The 18,544-nt window shown below is 45.4% G+C and overlaps 1 protein-coding gene across 2 annotated transcripts in view; it reads right to left on the bottom strand.

Moving 5' to 3' along the window:
- LRRC27 (leucine rich repeat containing 27) overlaps window positions 1-15,808 on the bottom strand; it is a 750,327-nt gene extending 734,519 nt beyond the window's left edge. The window contains exon 1 of one of the 2 annotated variants that reach the window (XM_069611415.1): window positions 15,572-15,808. The gene's annotated coding sequence lies outside the window, so the exon portion shown is untranslated. The remainder of the gene's footprint in view (window positions 1-15,571) is intronic. The other variant, XM_069611417.1, reaches the window with a different exon arrangement.
- Between the last annotated feature and the right edge of the window lie 2,736 nt (window positions 15,809-18,544).

The raw sequence follows: 18,544 nt of genomic DNA on the forward strand, positions 1-18,544 counted from the left end.
ATGCATTTCATTCATCATTGCGTTTCCTTGAACCATATAAAGCATTCTTTCCCACCTTATTCTTCTGTTCCTATTCATAAGAATAGGAACAGAAGAATAAGGTGTTATTCTTGCCGATTATTGCTCATATTCACAAGTGTAATATCCATTATCAATTTATTTATAAAAGTGTGATATATATATCGTTTAATTTTTCAAATAAACCTTTTCATTTGCAAAACAGACCTACTTATTGGCTCAGTGGGGTCAGGGGGATTCTAAGAGAGGGGTGTTATATAAGGGTTGTCATCCAGAGTACATGAACTGGACCTAAAAATATATCAGTAAGGATTTCCCTCAGCATCCCAGACTAGGCATTGACTTAGCTGTAGTGTTGAAGTGAAGCCGCTTAACAAAGTGGGGGCTCGGAGCCGGGATATTCTAAGTTAGATTTACCACTTGTGCAGATTAATACAGTGTGCCAACTGACCAGATACACATATCCGGTTAGATCACCACGCTGTTTTATACTGTGAAAGCATCCCTCAAAGGAACGCTCTAAGGAAACGGTCTGTTTTGCAAAATAAAATACAAACTTCTGTAAATCAGGAAGGAACTCAAATTCCAGAATGACGACCTTGGTGGATATGAAAATAGCCAGAGAGCACTTCTTACATAAGCTATTTGTGAGAGGTGAGTGGACTCATCAGGACCAAACGGACTGGTTGCAGGCAATCGCGCAACAGGTCACTGAAACAGGGTCAGATATATGGAGGGATCAGGGTCCATTACATGTGACCCCGAGTGAATTATATATGGCTTCTAAGGCCAAAGATGAACACAATAAGATTGCCAGGATAGCGGCATATTTGTATCTATATATGGGAGCCATGCAGGACAAATGTGCTGAAGGCCAAGATCTGGCAAATAGGCAACAGATGGCGTTAGAAAAGGCCCAATCTGACCTGGTCTCTTCTGAGCAGAGGCTGCAGAGGAGCCAGGAGTCAGAAAATGATAGTAGGCAGTATATCATTAAAATAAAAGAGGACATGGATATACTGCAACAGGAAAAGACAGACCAGGATAGCAGAATTCTAGCTTTGCAGAAGGAGCACCAAGACAGTTTGGACTCCTTACTGCAGAGCCAGAAAAAGCTGGAGCAACAGATCAATTTCAACAGGGCATGCACAGAGCAGGCAGCCACCCTGCAAATCCAACTAGACAGAGAGAAAGAGGAAAGCAATACATTGATTTTGAAAGACCTGGATACCCAGGCAGAGTTTGATGAAGAACGCCAGAAAGCTGGTGCCTTTCAAAGGCAGAGGGACGACCTGGCGTCACAAATGCTGGCTCTTGGTCAGGAAAGGGATACCTTAGGCCAGGAAGTCTGCCATTTAAAAAGAAAAATTGAAGAAAATCACTTGGCCCTCTAGGGGCTGGGTGACCTCCAAAAAGAGCATCAGGGCTTGCTAGATGACACCAGGAGGGTGGAGGAGGCTCTGGCAAGAAAGGAGCAGGCCAGTAGGGATGGGACTGAGGAGGTAACCCTCCTGCAGCAGAGACTGGCCCAGTACTCCAGGACCAATCAGGAGGCACAGAGAGAAAATGAGGCTCTCTGTCAGCACAATGATAGGCTCCAGCAACAGGTAGCCATGCAGGAGAGACTGATAGAGTCTAGTAAGGCCTTAACTGAGGAACTGAAAGCGCAGGCTCTTGCATTGCAACAGTGAGCAGGGGCTGATAGAGACGAGGTTTGCTGGGAAAGGGAAACGCCTGAGCATAACCTCAGGAGCCCTGGTACCAGAGGCCTTCATCTCTCCCAGTCCCTGGACTCTGCCACCCCCATGTCTCCTGGCGCGCATGAGGACAGGGCCACAGGAATGGCAGATTACTATCCAGCCAAACGTATGGGGCTCATAGGCCAGTACCACCCAGGAATGGAGGGGCGGGCATCCGGGTATGGGCACCCAAGCACAGTGCAATTTAGTGGGGAACCCCAGGAGAGTAGGCCCATTAAGGGCATCCTGAAAGCCTCTGCCCAGTTAGGTCAGTGGGGGGGGGGGGGTACCCATCAAATCCTGGCAGCAAGGAGGGATCTGAAGACTCCTCTGAGCGTTACAGGACACAGGAGACCAGGTCCCCACATTCTGCCAGCCATTCCCAGGCTCGCAGAATCTGGGAAAACCTGGAAGATCAGACGGGCACCTCTGGGAGTAGTGCTTCGGAGTCAGAGGATGAATGGACCAGGGTTACCCAAACCAAAAAGGCCAATAAGGCAAAAAGGGCCTTGCTTAAGGACCCATTGAAACAAATAAAGGCAATAAAGAGTGTCATCACGCCTTATCATAAGAACGCCAAGTATTCTGTTTGGGATCACTTGGAGCTCTATGAGCAAATGATGGAGACTTTCCATTTGAAGGACAGCAGTAGCTGCATCCAGTACGTCAAATGGACCTTCTCACCAGAATACTCCAGTTTCTTTGCGGGGCTGGAGGACCAAAACCATTCAAGATGGTCCACATACAGGGCGGCCATCTTGAAACATTTTTCTGTTCACAGAAATCCTCAAGAGGCTCGCAAGGCAGCCTACAATTTGCAATGTGGGGAGGATCAGGCCCCACAAGAGTTTGTGCAAGAATTAAAGCGTGCTTTTGCACAGACCACCAGAAGGGTGCGCACGAATAGCAGAGAATTTATCAATATTTTTTTTCATGCCTTACCCAAATACATAATGACCCAGCTCGTGAGAGATTTTCATGAGAAAAGATCTTTAGACTGGGTCATTGAACAGGCTACCCGGATCTATGAGGTGCAGAAGCCCATCGAAAATAAAAATAATGTGCAGAAAAACCCCAAAACCAACAGCACCCCTGCTGCTGCCAAGGTGGCAGAGGTAAAGGTCACCCCCGTTTTGGATTTGGAGATGGGGGGGGCCTAAAAACCTACCTGCACCTAATAATGTCAAGCCCAGAAGGCCCTCGGGCCAGTCACAGACAGGGAGCCAAGGAGGTAGTCCCACAAATGTGGTCACTCACTCCCCTGATTATGTCAGTCCCCGCTACAAGGGAAACCGACCCATCCTGGGTTATGTGTGGACTCCTCCAGTCCAAGGGGGGGGATCCAGCCAAGCGCCTAACCCAGGGAACTTCCCTCCTAACTTCCCCCAGGAGGGCAGAAACTCACCAAATCCTGGGCAGAACTTTTTCCCCAGGTATCCACCCAATTTCCAACCCCGAAACCATCCACCCTTCTTTCCCCAATTCCCTGAGCCCAGACAACCTAATCCGGGAGAGGGGAGGCCAAGGGTGGAGGGGTACCCAAATCTTCCCAACCAGAGGTACTACCAGAGAAGGGATAGCTACCCTTCCCGGGATCAGCCCAGGGGAGAAAATAGAGCCCCATATCAGCCTGAGCGGGTTTCACAACTTGAGCGTCAGGTCCAAAATATGGCACGGGATCTGCGTCACATACTGAGGGCTCAACAGAACCCTCAGATAAGCATGCCACCGCAGAATGCCCCAAACTCTGGACCTGGTGCTCCAGAACAATGACGGGGGCAGCACCCCGATAACCCACCGGTTCCCAGGGAGGAGGCACAAGGGGAAGGGGGGTGTAAAGCCTTGGAGGAAGCTTCCTTCCCAACTTGTAAACAGCCCCTGGAAAACCAGGAACCGGAAACAAAATCTCCTGCACCTGAAAGCCTGCCTCCCAAGGAGCAGAGGGGGGGGGGAGGAGAAACAAAGGACCCAAAAAAACCCACTTTGTGGAGGAGGTACAGGTCTTCCAATTTGAGGGAGAGGGATCCTCAGAAGATCCTGGGAAAAGGATCTTCTCCTTCAGAGATGGGGGAACTCCTCCCAAGGAAAAATGGGTCCCAAGGGATGCCAATTCAGACTGGGGAGATGTGGAGACTGAGCTACCGCCGCCCATCATCTCATCCCAGAACCGACAATACCAAAATCCCATGGGTCAAACCCATCCTGATGACTGCCTCCAAAAAGGGGGGGGCGGCCCATAACCGGAACCAGGGGAACCAACAATGGCTCTGATCTCCAGTTGCCAATTTTTTCTTTCAGATTCCCCAGGCTCTCCACAGAATTCTGCCCAAATCTCTTCGCTAGCAATGTCCAAAACCAGAAAATTAGCCCACTAGTTGTCCAAAAATGTGCATTATCTGTGCCCCCTTGAGGAGAAGGATGAAAGATATTATGCCCCGGTACAAGTACAGGGTACAATTTTGGCTCTGGTGGACACTGGATCCCAAGCTACCCTTCTGTCCAAAAGGGCCTTCGATTAACTAAATGCAGGAAGGGGGGAGAATTACCGTATTCCTCTCACCTCTCTTCCTGGACAACTCCAGAACTTTGACGGGAAGGAAATTCCCGTCAAGGGGATGGCAGATTTGGACATTAAAATTGGGCGACACAAGGTGAAACACCCGGTCATAGTAGTGACTCCAGAGGGCACTCCTTGTTTACTAGGGAATGACCTCCTGAGAAGGTTGTCACCCCTAATAGATTGCGTAAACAAGGTCCTCTGGACCCAGACTAGCCGACCAATAAGATTAAAACATGTCAACCATGTTAGTTTAAACGGCACCTGCCACATGGTTGAACAAAAATCTGACCAAGTAGAATTTCACTTCCAGAACAACCAAATTCCAGACGTGACAGTAATAGCAGTAGGACAACAGACTGGTGATGGGGGGTCCTCTCTATTTCTGAAAATCAACCTTCCTTCCAGTTTAAGGTGGTATTCCACACTGGAAGGAAACACCCTGAAATTCTTTACTAATCCACAATCAGAAACTCCCACTCCGATAGTCCAGAAAGATGTGAAATCAGCTCAGAGCCTGGCTGATATTCAGCAAATTGGAGAGCAGTTGTTCATCCCTGTTCAGTTAAATGATGGGAAAGACTGTTCTCACCCGAGTGTGTGTGAACAACGGTAAGAGCTTCATTAGCGAAGCCATGTTCCGCCAACTCCCAAAAGATCCAGCCATTCCCACATTCAAACTGATAGACAAATGGGAAATGGACCTGGAAGCACCTAATTCCAAACATCTCCTGCCAAGCAGGTGTATTCTCAAAATCTCCATTGGCAACAAGAGCATAGTCCACAATTGTTGGGTCGTGCGAGACGTCACTGCCGCCTTTTACTTAGGCAGTGACATTCTCAATCGCTTTGCCATTAGTTTGGACCTAATAAACTTCAAAGCTTGGTCCCGATTAGCGGATAATCCCATGGGCTTTGATGATCCAGAAAAAGCATTTAGGTCAGCTCAATTGCTACCCTATGCAGTTGAAATTCAGATTAAAGAGGAAGTCACCATCCCAGAAAGGACCCGACAATTCTCCCTGGAAGTGAAAGTTAAAAGAGGACAAAAATTGAAAAACCCTGATGCTTATATTCATCTAAATGCTTCTCTCCAACAGCAAGGGTTAGGGGTAAACCCAACACCATTAGTCAACATAGAACATGACACCATTCCAATATAGGTGGATAACAGCGACTTACAGAGTATTACTCTAGCCGCAGGCACCATCATTGGAATGGCGGTTGATGACCGACATTTCTCCATTGATTTAGGAAATGAACTGTTAGGACAAATCCCCAAGGACTGTTTTGACAGTGACAGTGATGACAACACAACACCAGACAGGATTTTCACCCGGCATGGGGGGGGGGGGGGAACTTCCTGGTGTACACTTCTTGCCCTTATGGTAAGGAAGATGTGACTTGTGACTTCAGAAGGGATGAGGTGGTTTTCCAGGTCCACGAGGGCTGCCTGCCCCACCTAAAGCCGCCAGTCCAAATCAGCACTCTTACCAGGGACTTCTCCACCCAGCTGGAGGAGGCCGCTGAGATAGCCAAACCAGAAGTCTTTCCAGGCTTCAGGCAGATGCTGGAAGAGAGAGTCAACCTAGCTGATGCCTGTGTGACTCTAGAACAAAAGCAAAAGTTGAAACAAGTTTTCTTGGATTTTCAAGATCTCTTTGCGGTACACTCATATGACTGGTCGCTCCGACATGCACACCACAACAATTCCCACGGACCCTGGAATGACTCCAGTGTTTGTGAAGCAATATCGTTTGCTCTCACATCCATGGAGTCCCTTACTGAAATAATTAAGAACCTTGAGTCCCGGGGAATAATCCGTCCAGTCCACAGCACTTTCAATAATCAGGTGCTGGGAACATTGAAGCCAAACGGCCAGTGGAGACTCTGCGCCGACCTTAGGGAGCTCAAACGGGTCCATACTTCCCGATGGCCTCTGCCCTACATTGACCAAGGGCTGGCCCAGATTCAGGGGTCACAGGTATTCACAGTAATAGACCTGACCAATGGATACTGGACCGTGCCTGTCACTAGGGAGGACCAATACAAACTGGCTTTTACCTTTGGCGGCCAGCAGTACACATGGACCCGGACTCCCTTCGGATACCTCAACTCTGGCAATGAATTCAACATTTTCCTACATAAGGCCATGCCCGACCTGGGTGCGAGGGGTAACCTGGCTTATGTAGATGATGTCCTCATCAAAAGTTCATCTGTGGAGGAACACATAGCAGAGATACGTTATGTTCTGACACAGTTGAGGGCCGCCGGAGCAAAACTTTCCTTTCAGAAAGCACAGTAGTGTAGAACCCGTGTTAATTTCTTGAGGCATGAGATTACTCCTCAGGGTCTCTGTCCCCAAGAAAAGAAAGTGGAAGCACTCCAGAAACTGAAAGACCCCACAACGCTGCGGGAACTAAGGAGCCTCCTTGGACTGACTAATTACAGCAGAACGTTAATTGAAGGCTATGCAGAGATCACTAGACCCCTGATTCATCTCTTGAAGGGGGGGGGTCAAGTGGGAGTGGGGTCCATAACAATCCGAGGCGGTAAGACAACTCAAAAGAAGCCTCTCACAAGCGCCTTGCCTAGCTTACCCTGTCAGAAACAAGGAGTTCTTCCTGGAGACAGGGTTCTCTAATTCGTGCTTGACGGCAGTATTATACCAAAAGCATGACAAGGTCAATAAAGTAATCTCCTATGCGAGCAAAACTTTATACTCTGTGGAGAAAAAAATTCAACGATTGTGAGAAGGCACTCCTGGCAATGGTGTGGGCATTGAAGAATTACCGTCCGTTTATCCAGGGGGAACACATCATAGTGGAGACTCCACACCAGCCTCTGCAATATCTCCAAAGTGACAGAATCCGGGCCGGAAATGTGAGTAATTCCCGAATTACTTCCTGGATTCTGTCAATGCAAGGCTTTCCTGTAGAGGTCAGATATGGCCAAAACAAGAAGAGTCCCCTCGCACAAGGTCTGGCTGACTTGCATGATTGTGCCAGAGAAAACTGTCTCGAGGACGAAAGTCTAAAAATCAAGGACAACATGGAGGCATACCTCAATTCCCCACACAAAGTCTTTGAAGAGGACAAGTGTGAGGGAATGCCCACTGTCTATGTGGATGGATGCTCTTACCATGTTGACAACCACGGGGAGAAAGAACTGGTGGCCGGCGTAGGGAATGCATGGGTGAATGAGTCCCCAGAACCCTCCGCTGGATACAAAATTGGTCCCCGAAGTAGTCAGGTGGCAGAATTGATGGCTGTGCATCAGGCCATCCTCACTGCTGTCCAACGTCAACTCCACGAACTGGTCATAATCACAGATTCGGATTATGTAGGGAACGGGTTCGTGGAGCACCTGGTTAATTGGAAAACCAGAGGTATGTTATGTGCTAATAACAAACCCTTGAAACATGGGAAGTTAATCCAAAACATTGATGATCTGGTCACCTCGAATGGGATGACCATCTACTGGAAAAAGATCAAGGGTCATTCCAAAGAAGAGGGACCAGACAAAACTGGAAATGACTTAGCTGATCAGCTGGCCAAAACCGGGGCCATCCAAGGGGATCTAATAGAAATAGAGTCCCTGTTGGGTGAAATCCAGGTCACTGCCATCACTAGGTCCCAGACCAATGCTCACAATGATTTTTCAACTGCACAATGGAGTAAGGAGAGCCCTGATGCTGATTTGATTACAGCTCAGAAGGGGGATCCAATAATTGGTAAGTTTTACCAACACATTGAGGACCCTGAGAACTTTCCCCTGACGGATACCGATTACATTGGGAAGGAGGACCTTAGAGTGTTGATGAAATGTCCAAAGATGTTCCGAATCCAAGACGGTTTGTTGGTAAGGAAATCCCAAGCTGGCCATGATCAGTGGGTGGTTCCTACCTCATTCCGAAGCCTGATGTTAAGTCACGCCCATGATGCGGCCACCGCCGGTCATAGGGGGTTTCACACAACACTGAAAATCTTAAGAGAGGTTGCATACTGGCCACACATGGGGCAGGACCTCGACCAATACTTGAAGGGGTGTCTTGTGTGTGCACAATTTCAGCCATCATCACTCACACACCGTGCGCCTCTCCAAAAGAGGGGGATGACACTGCCATGGTCAGATTTGCAAATCGACTTTGTAGGCCCTGTAATTCGCTCGTCTAGAGGAAACAAGTACATGTTGAGTTGACCGTTAAATGCTTGTTTACCAAGTGGGTGGAATGTCTCCCGGCCCCAAACTGCAAGGCAGAAACTGCAGCTGCCCTGATGATTAACCACATCTTTTCCCGTTTTGGTCTACCTCAAAGGATTGAGTCAGACAGAGGTAGCCACTTTGGTGAAGTAATGACAAAAATGTGGGAGATACTGGGGGTCAAAAGGAAGCTACATATTGCTTACCGGCCAGCTTCTTCTGGAGCAGTGGAGAGATACAACCGAACCATTGTGAGCATATTAAAAAAGTTTGTGGCAGATTCTGGGCCAAGTTGGGATATCCGATTACCTCTGGTCCTAATGGCCATCAGATCTACCCCTTCATCTGCAACTAAAATGTCACCATTTGAGTTGATGATCGGACGCAAGATGGTGCTTCCACAGCATTTGCTCTACAGGACCCAAGAGCAGACACTGATAAATGCCTCCACAACTCATGAGTATGTGGAGAATTTAAGGAAACACCTCCAACATGCTTTTGCCTATGCTCAGCAGAATCTTGAAAGATCAGCTGAGAGTATGAAAACGCACTATGATTTGAAAACCACCAGGAAGGAATATGATGTGGGAGACCGGGTCTATCTATACAATTTCCAAAGGAACCAGGCCAAACAGCGAAAATGTTTGCCTACATGGAAGGGACCCTTTGAAATTATAGACAAGATCTCCCCTGTTGCCTACAAAATCCACATCCCCAAAGGTAATTTGGCGGAAGGGGAAGATAAGTGGGTCCATATTAATCAGCTGAAGTGTTGCCATCCCAGGCACACTCTGCAGCAACTGGAGGAGTCCTCTGCAATCCCCAGAGGGGGCCGCTCCAGAGTAATTCAGTTCCAACCCTAAAATATCCCATATATAGTCTCTAAAATATTATGACGCTTGTAAGCCACTGTCTCTGAATTATATCTTGTTTTTAAAAATTGGAATGCTATGTCTATTAAAGTATAAAAGTATATGTTCATATCTTCTGATTCATAAAATGTATATGTTCGCCACACCATTAATAGTGGTGGAAAAATGTCCAGGAATGTGTATTGCCGCTTTGCTTTATCATCCTAGGAGAGATGAAACCATGGAGACTGACCAAGGAGGACGACCGGGGACCGGGAGCAGAGACCCGAGGGGACCGGGGTACCGCCCAATATTCCCATCAGGACCGGCGAGGAGAACCGATCGATCCAACTGGGTGGAGGAAAAGATGCTGAACTGTGCCATCTACAGAATTGGAAGAAGATAATGCAGACAGACCAGCGCAACGGCTCAAAACCTCCTTTGCACCCGACTTCCCCTCGACTTGAATCAAAGCGCAGTCGGGCGGGGGGGTTTGTCAAGGGTTTTGACCCATGTTGAATCAATAGACTGGGTAGATGTGGGGATGAGCTGTCGCCGCCCATTATTCTATCCCAGAACAAACTAAATCAATAGACTGGGTAGATGTGGGGATGAGCTGTCGCCGCCCATTATTCTATCCCAGAACAAACTAAATCAATAGACTGGGTGGATGTGGGGATGAGTTATCGCCGCCCACATTCACGCCAGAATCCAGGAGAACTGCGCAGTTGGCACAAGACCACCCTAAAGATTCAACCTTCTTGTGGGGGGGGTCCACATAACCACTCTAATGTCAGGATGCCCATTAGGACAATAGCAAAAATCTCCTGTCAAATTCAAGACAACTAAAAAATGGATGCAGTACCAACAAATTCCCCAAGGCGGCGCTAGCGGTCTAAACTCTGACAGGAGAACTGGCTGACAAAGGGACCTGAGTCAACAGGGACTTCAAAGCATGTTGGTTAATTGAAAATCTTAGCCACCTGCTGTTCCCAGAGGCCAAGAGGCTGGGAAACCTTAACACCTCAGAGATTCCCACACCAGGAGGCAGGATATCACATGGCCCTGTTGATTGATTGAGGAGAGACTTCCAGGCAGCCTGCTGGAGCCCACACAAAAGGCTCTTTCAGTTGAATGGGGTATGTTAATTTTGAGTGTTTCCTGTCAACAGCCCTCTGCCAGCAAGGAGAGACATGTGATCACTGACCCACCCAGACTTCTGGAGGCGGACCCAAACACTTTGGGGAGTTGAATTGCAACAAATATATATTTTATAGACACAGTGATAACTTATTGTAACCAAATGACAGGAATATACAACTTTGAGAGTCTTAGTATGGAAAATGCCCTCACGATTTGAGTCCAAACTCCGATTTGTACCATGTTCTGGGGCAAAACCCCGCTAATTATGATTATTGTAGACACTGTATTTAAGCTAGAGACATGGAAAGTAACTGGGATATATGTGGAAGGGAAATGTACCTTTGTATAATTTTTGATAAAAAAACAATGTTGCAAAATAAGTTGCCATTTTTGAATGCAAGCTCCTAGAAACGCCAGAGTCGGGACAGGGACTATCTTTAGTAATATATGATGTGTGTATGTGATGTCAAACAACTGTGTACCTGGGAAATATGTATTTGGATCAGGAATAGATTTGTGTGCACATTGACCAGGGGAGTGTCATTTCTGTAGGTCATGAAAATGACATCACTCTGACACACTATCCCTTCCCAAATCAGGGACCAAAGAATCTATTGACCTATCAAATCAAGAGAGGGGCAGGCTTAGTGATGCTAGCCTCTCCACCCACTTTTTAAAACACATAAAAAAAGACTGCTGGGACAGGTGGAGAAATTCAATTCCATTTTCTGCGGGACGCTCTGCCGGGAGACTCCAGACTTCACATCCATCAATCTCCAAAGACCAGAACTTTACTTCAGAACTTAAAGCAAGGGCCTAAACCCACAAACTGAGAACTCTTCTCAGCAGGCCGCAGCATCCTTAAAATCATCTGCAAACTATTCCACAGCCGGGCGAGCTGTTTGAATTCTGTGCCAAGAACTTTTGTCGGAACCGCATACCTGACCCAGACCGCTGTGAGCAGAACCAGAGATCCGGATCGCTGTGAGCAGAACCGGTGCCTGATTGACCCGCCGAGCAGAGAGAACCGCCGCAGGACTTGTTGACCAGATCCGTGACGAGGCCCATTCATTTCAAAAATATAGTGAGAGTACTCATTGTGCCAAAACCAATCTCTTAGTTTAAAATAATCTAATCCAAACTATTTTAGCCTATTAGAACTGCCTCCTAGAATCGTGTCATTCTGTCATCTTTTAAACTGAAAACTGTCATCTGTCATTTTGAGTTTTACTTTAAATCCGAAAATCTACCTTTATTAAATCGTCCGTATCTCTTGATTTTAAAGCTGTGATTCTAGGCTTTCCTACGAACCTAGAACTGACTTCCTACTCCCTATACTTTTTCCGCAATCGCGATTTATGCGAAATTTACCGCGATTTGCGATTTTGGCTCAATTTCTCCACTTGTTAAAATAGCAGCTCCATTCTTTTCTTTGTTAAAATCCGTTTGCAACCTGGTAATAACACATAGAGCATTGCTAAAGTGAGCCTGAACTAATATCAACAAGCATCTCTCACTCACCCTGAATCTCTACAGGGAATTAAAATCAGTTAGCACATTTTTCCATCCATTGCCATCACATTTAAAAGCATTTTGGGCCTGTGTTTCAAACTTCTACCTGTTTCCTCTAAGCTTGCTGGGGGGGGGGGGAACTGAATTTCGTATTGTATACGATTGCTTTCCTGAGAACTGTGTGCTCCTCTTTCCATCTCCTTCCATTTCTTACATTGCATAGGGGGGGGGGGTGAATTGCCAGAGAAAAAGTGATTACATTGTCTTTTGTTGAAGCCATATCAAGTTATTTTCTGTACTGCATTTCATTCATCATTGCGTTTCCTTGAACCATATAAAGCATTCTTTCCCACCTTATTCTTCTGTTCCTATTCATGAGTTACCTCTTGCTGATTACTGCTCATATTCACAAGTGTAATATCCATTATCAATTTATTTATAAAAGTGTGATATATATATATATATATATATATATATATATATATATATATATATATAGTTTAATTTTTCAAATAAACCTTTTAATTTGCAAAACAGACCTACTTCTTGGCTCAGTGGGGTCAGGGGGATTCTAAGAGAGGGGTGTTATATAAGGGTTGTCATCCAGAGTACATGAACTGGACCTAAAAATATATCAATAAGGGTTTCCCTCAGCATCCCAGACTAGGCATTGACTTAGCTGTAGTGTTGAAGCGAAGCCGCTTAACAGGCCAGAAGTGGGAGTTCACATGTCTCCTGTTCCGACTGGCATCAGCACCTTGGTGTTTTAGGAAACTGATGCTAGCAGTGGTCAGTCACCTGCGAGAGCGTTATAGAAAGTCAAGATTCTATTAAAGACACAGAGGCGAAGCATTATCCCACCCAGTAAATCGCTACAAGAGATATAATTGTTTTTCTTGATTAAATGTTTATTGAATAATGTTGTGAGGAATTTGTTAAAGCGATTGCCCACTCTATCATAGCTAGCCCCAACTTTGTTTATTTATTTGACAGGAACGGACACCAAGACAGCGGGATCCTGAGGAAGGCAGGAAATAGAATGCTTTATGTTTCAGTGTCAACCGGTTGGGGCACATGATTAAAAATTTCAAGCCAAAGAAAGAGGAAGGACAAGGAAAGGAAGTTAGGGTTATAGACTCAGGGAAAGGAGATTGGATACATTAATCACATGTTAAAATTATACAACCTATCATAAAAGGACTACTTCAAAAAGACTTTTATTGGGAAATGTAGTTTTTTGTAACAGTTTATGTTTTGCTGTTGTTTTGATAATGCTGCTCGAGTGAAGTAAAGGAAGAAGAGAGCATAATCCTTCACCTCAGTGTCTTTAATAGAATATTGACTTTCTATAACACTGGTATGTAAAATCAGTATTCTCTCCCTGTAAGAGTTACATTGTCAGATGTGCGCCATGTCCTCCATCTCTCTCTGTCTGTCTCTGTCAATGTGGCCCGATATGCTCTTACTGTTTCTGTTGGTGTAGTATGGTTCTCACTCTTCCCTTGCGTAAATTGATCTGACTATCCCACTCCTTCTAACTCTTCCTCTGATGGTGTGATCTTGCAGTCAGTTTCTCTGTCTCTCCCTGTGGCAGTGCAGTCTGTTGCATGCAGCCCATGCCCTCTCTCATCTGCTCTCTCCTCCCCTAGCAAGGGACGTCATTTGGGGGCCATCTCCCTTGCTACCCCTGTGGTCTCCTTTGCTACCCCTAAAAATGTAAGCTCCTGGGCTGGCTGCGACCAGTGCCATGTGGCTGTTTGTTTCTGGAGTGTTTGGCATTCTTGTCCAGGCCTCTTAAAAAAACAGGGGGTTGCACTAACAACACTTTGAGCAGTGACTCTAAATAAGAAAGAATAGGAATAACAAATAATTGTCTTTCTGGAATTCTATACAATTGCTAGACTCATTAAAGGTTTATTTCAGGCACAGCCTTTCACCCTTCCGAGGTCGATAAATGAGTACCAACACAGTTTGGGTGATATTGTATGTATATTTGTTCTATATAAAGTGCTTAAGCGTAGGTGCTTTATAATAACACATCATTATCATTCCTTGGACGTCTGCTTGCATTCATAGTAATTTGGTAATATGGGCTTATATTAATGACACACATGGTGATCCATTCTTGTATGAAATGTATATCACATTATAGTAATATCTTAACCATATTTTTCCCTGTGTACTTAGGAACAATGCTATGTGATGCCCTTCCTATTTTGTCAAGGGGTGAAAGGTTGTGTTCCTTCGCTTCCCGTGATGTCATTTCGGGGTTGGGTCAAATGACATCACTGCCTATGATGTCATCAGGGGTCAAGGGTCATGTGATGTCACTTCCTCTGCCCCTGGCATTTTGGTGGAATGACGTATCTGCCCCTAGCCCCCTAACTCTCCCCTTCTTTATTTATGCCTCTCGGTTTCTCATTCCAAGATGGACAGCTCGGCACACTCCTATTGTACTCTTCCAAAATACTTCTGTGAGAAAAGGGAAGGAGACATATAGCACCAATTATAGAGCGAATTTGTAACATAAGAATGACCGAGGCCCTCAGAATAATTAAGACCTGAACTGGCCTTCTGGACAACAGGACCTGAAATACAGGTTTACCCAAGACTAGCGTTTAACCAGGGCAGCATAATAGAGAATGCACAAACACAAATAAATGTGGCTTTTATCTTTTCTCAAAAATATCGACCTGCTCGATGTATAATAACCCCACCCTTTCAATTGATTGGCTAATTCGGTGTTAGTACTTGGATTGCTCTGTTGGGTAAAATATCAGTATTCTAAAAACATATACTTTGGAAATTGTGATACATCTTCGATCCCTAATCTATGTCATGTGCTCGAGTGTAAATAACGGTGGGGAGCATCAAAAAGTGTTTTTCAGTGAGCATCCGTTTCATTAATTGTAAAACAAAGCACGAAGGCATCAGATTACTTTCCAAAATCCCTTTCTAAAACGTTGGATTGTGTTACAGACATATGACTCCAGCAGTAGCATCGTGTACGTCTGACATTAATCCTGACCCCAGTAACTGGTTAGGGGTTCGAGATATTGTATATTGTCACCGAGGAATAAACATTTTCCACTTGCAAAATAACGTTCACTAAACATGTTCTATTCACACCAGATACGGTAACTCCTATGATTAACGCAACGAAGGTACGCAAGTTTCATTCTTAAACTACAATCGGGTGTGCACACTACTATCCAACAAGCCCAACGGATGTCACATTTCAGACCTCATTATATCAGACCGAGATAAGCTCCATAAATGCAGGAAACGTTGCATTTCACGTCACGGCGCATCTGCACTAAGATCATTGTGGTTAGCCCAGGGCTCGCTAATCTACACTAATTGGAGGGGAGTTTACATTGCGATGTCATAGTATTGGTAAGGGCTACCATCGCAACCGAGAAGAACAATAAATGACCCTCTACTCCGCCTGTGTAGGAACTTTGGGCATACTTTACTGTTGAAATGAAGTGCCTCTGCTCCCTTGCGGATAACTAGAGACCGCCGACCAATGGGCTGCAAGTGCTTACCTGCCCACGTTCAAAAGTACTTCGATGGCACGCGTGAGGATCCTGACCTCTTGCTACACATCAACTTGGAGCTACCCGCACAGTCCGAGGGCACTTCACCGGTCCGAGAACTATCTCCTCAAACTCTGCAGTCTCCAGATACCGGCTAGGACTAATGCGACATGTTACCATGGTAACATAAACTAGCGTGTACGGGAGCCCTTAGGCATCAAACCTCTCGGGAAACAAATCAGCTGTGGCCGACAAAGGGACTCAGGGGATAGAAATAGAAAGCAACGACAGTCCCGAGAGACTTTGTGCAAACGGCGAGGCCATATTGGAACGGAAATTGTCTGCTACTGGTGTCCGATTCTTGCCATGAATTGTTGCATATAGCTTTAAATGGCGATGAAGAGGTATGTTTTTTTTTTACAGTAACCCTCAGGAACATATAATGATCTCCTTTTGGGACTGATATGAGGACATTCGGATTACTTTTTGATATTATTAAGAACTCGTCATGTGTAATTGTATGTATATACTTACATTATGTTTGTTGTAATTGTTATTTTGATATTAACTGGATTGGTCACGCTTTTGTATGAGATACTGCAGCAGATATTTATTATGGTACGATATGTCATAATGGCATTTAGAATTGAAGACACATGCATAAGAGCCACATTGATGCGATTTTGCACATTACCAGCTCTATTTGCACAATATAGGGTATTTTGCACTTGCATTTTTGCACTTTAGGTGATTAATGGGATTTAGTCCATCATTATTGCTAGCCTGTTGCACTCATAATTGCTAGCTTGCACTTTGTAGCAGTTTTTGCACTTTTATATTTAATATTTGCACAGTTTATATTGTTTACCCTGTGACTCAGTTACATTAGGAATTGTTCCCTTCATGATCTTTATTATCAGCTATATACATATATTTGAGGTCAGTCAATGTATTATCTATTGATGATTCATGTTGATTTTGATGATCTATTAGTTGTTTGCTGCACCATATGATGGAGCTGACCAGTTTATGGTTATTCGGGTATTAATGTTATTGAACACTAGATTAGAGCATGTGTCTAGAATATTGACAAATGGCTTTTAACATGATAAGCAGGCACTGGCCTAACTTACATTCTTTTGTAGTTACAATTGTATGATTACTTGAGCAGTTGCTCTGTGTGTTTGCTTTCATTTTAACACCCATAATTGGTGTGAATGAGAGCTGAAGTCTGCATCATTAGATTCAGATATCGAAATTCGGCTCACTGAAATATTTATTTTATTTATTTATTTTTATTTATTTGCATTTTTAAAGCGCGCACAGCTGCCCTGAGGCATCGTGGCGCTGTTACAGAAGACTTGAGTGTAAACATAGCATAGGATGTAGCAGTAGATAGCAGTGGTAGAGCTTGCTAGGGTTACAGTGCAAGCATAACTGTGGAGATTAGTTCCGTGACTTTAATGGAATAGGAAGGTTTTTAGATTTTTTAGAAAGGTGGTGTATGATTTTTCATTCCTTAGTGAGGTAGGCAGGGCATTCCAATTTTTGGGTGCGAGGTGTTGGAAGCTGGACCCCCCCTGCTCTGGTTCTTTTGAACGTGGGAACATACATCTGGTTGGCGCGGTGTGCTCTGGTAGGTCTGTTTGAGGTGCTGAGGGAAATTCTTTCTGAGAGATAGAGAGGGGCGTCTGAAGTAATGCATCTGTGTGTGATGGCCATGGCTTTGAAGAGTATGCGTTCCTTTACCGATAGCCAATGGGCGTTTTTTCTTGCTTCCGAGATGTGTTCCCTTTTGGGAATGGTCAGCGCAGCCCGGAGCGCGTTTTTTTGCATGATTTGAAGTTTTTTTAAGTTGTTGATAGAGGTGCCTAGAAAAAGGGTGTTACAGTAGTCCAGTTTGGTACCTATTGTGGCCCTGGCAATGGATAAGCAGTTTTTAGTGGAGAGGAAAGGCTTGACTGCGTTGATTACCTTGGTGGTGAGCGCTAAGGCGGAGGCTATGGCGTTGACTTGGCGGGACATGGATAGTGAGGCATCTAGGTGAACACCTAGGGTTTTGACAGTCTTGGAGACTGTGATGATGCAGTTATCGATGTTAAAGGATTTGTATTGAGGGGGGAGTTTGTTGAGAGTTTTGCTAGTCCCTACTATGAGGATCTCATTTTTATACCCATTTAGGCAGAGGCCATTAGCAGCCATCCATGTTTGGATGGCTGTGTAGATTTTGGTTAGGGCTGTCACATCTTCCTCATAGCTCCCAGTTAGTGGGAGTAGTACCTGTGTGTCGTCCGCGTAATTAGTGTACGCTATATTGCGACAGTTGAGGTCATTGAAAAGTGGAAGGGTAAATATGTTGCAGAGAGTCGGGGCGGGGCAGGAGCCCTGAGGGACGCCGCAGTGGATGATGGTGGGGGTGGCTGAGGCAGTGTCTGAGAAGACTTTCATGAGTTTGCCATTTAGAAATGAGGCTACCCACGAGATTGCTTCTGGTGAAAAATGAGCTTCATTTTTTAGGTGCATGCCTAGAATATCATGGTTGACAAGGTCGAAGGCGGACAGATCCAGCAGGAGAAGGATGCCGGTTTGCCTTTGTCCATGATGTACCCAAGTTGTATTTTTAGGTCGAGTAGGGACGATTCCGTCCCGTGACCTGGTCGTAAGCCTGACTGTCTTTTGCCTAGGATATTGTTAGTTTCAAGGTATTCCTGGATTTGCGTGTAGGCAACTTTATCCAGGATCTTGAGCAAGAAAGGCACGGTGGTGATGGGCCTATAGTTATTGGCAATTTCTGGGTCGAGCGTTTTTTTTTTTTAGAAGGGGGCATACTCAGGCTTCTTTTAAACTCTCTGGAACTGTGTTGGTGTTGAAGGAGGCGTTAATGAAGGATTTGAGAAAGGGGGCGGGTGTTTCAGTGCAGTCCTTAATAAGGCAGGCTGGACATGGGTCTCCTTTGCAATTGGAGGGTTTGATCTTGTTCAT

The sequence above is a fragment of the Ambystoma mexicanum genome, chromosome 8 (genome assembly GCF_040938575.1).
Source record: "Ambystoma mexicanum isolate Mex_15411 chromosome 8, UKY_AmexF1_1, whole genome shotgun sequence".
Lineage (NCBI taxonomy): Eukaryota > Metazoa > Chordata > Amphibia > Caudata > Ambystomatidae > Ambystoma > Ambystoma mexicanum.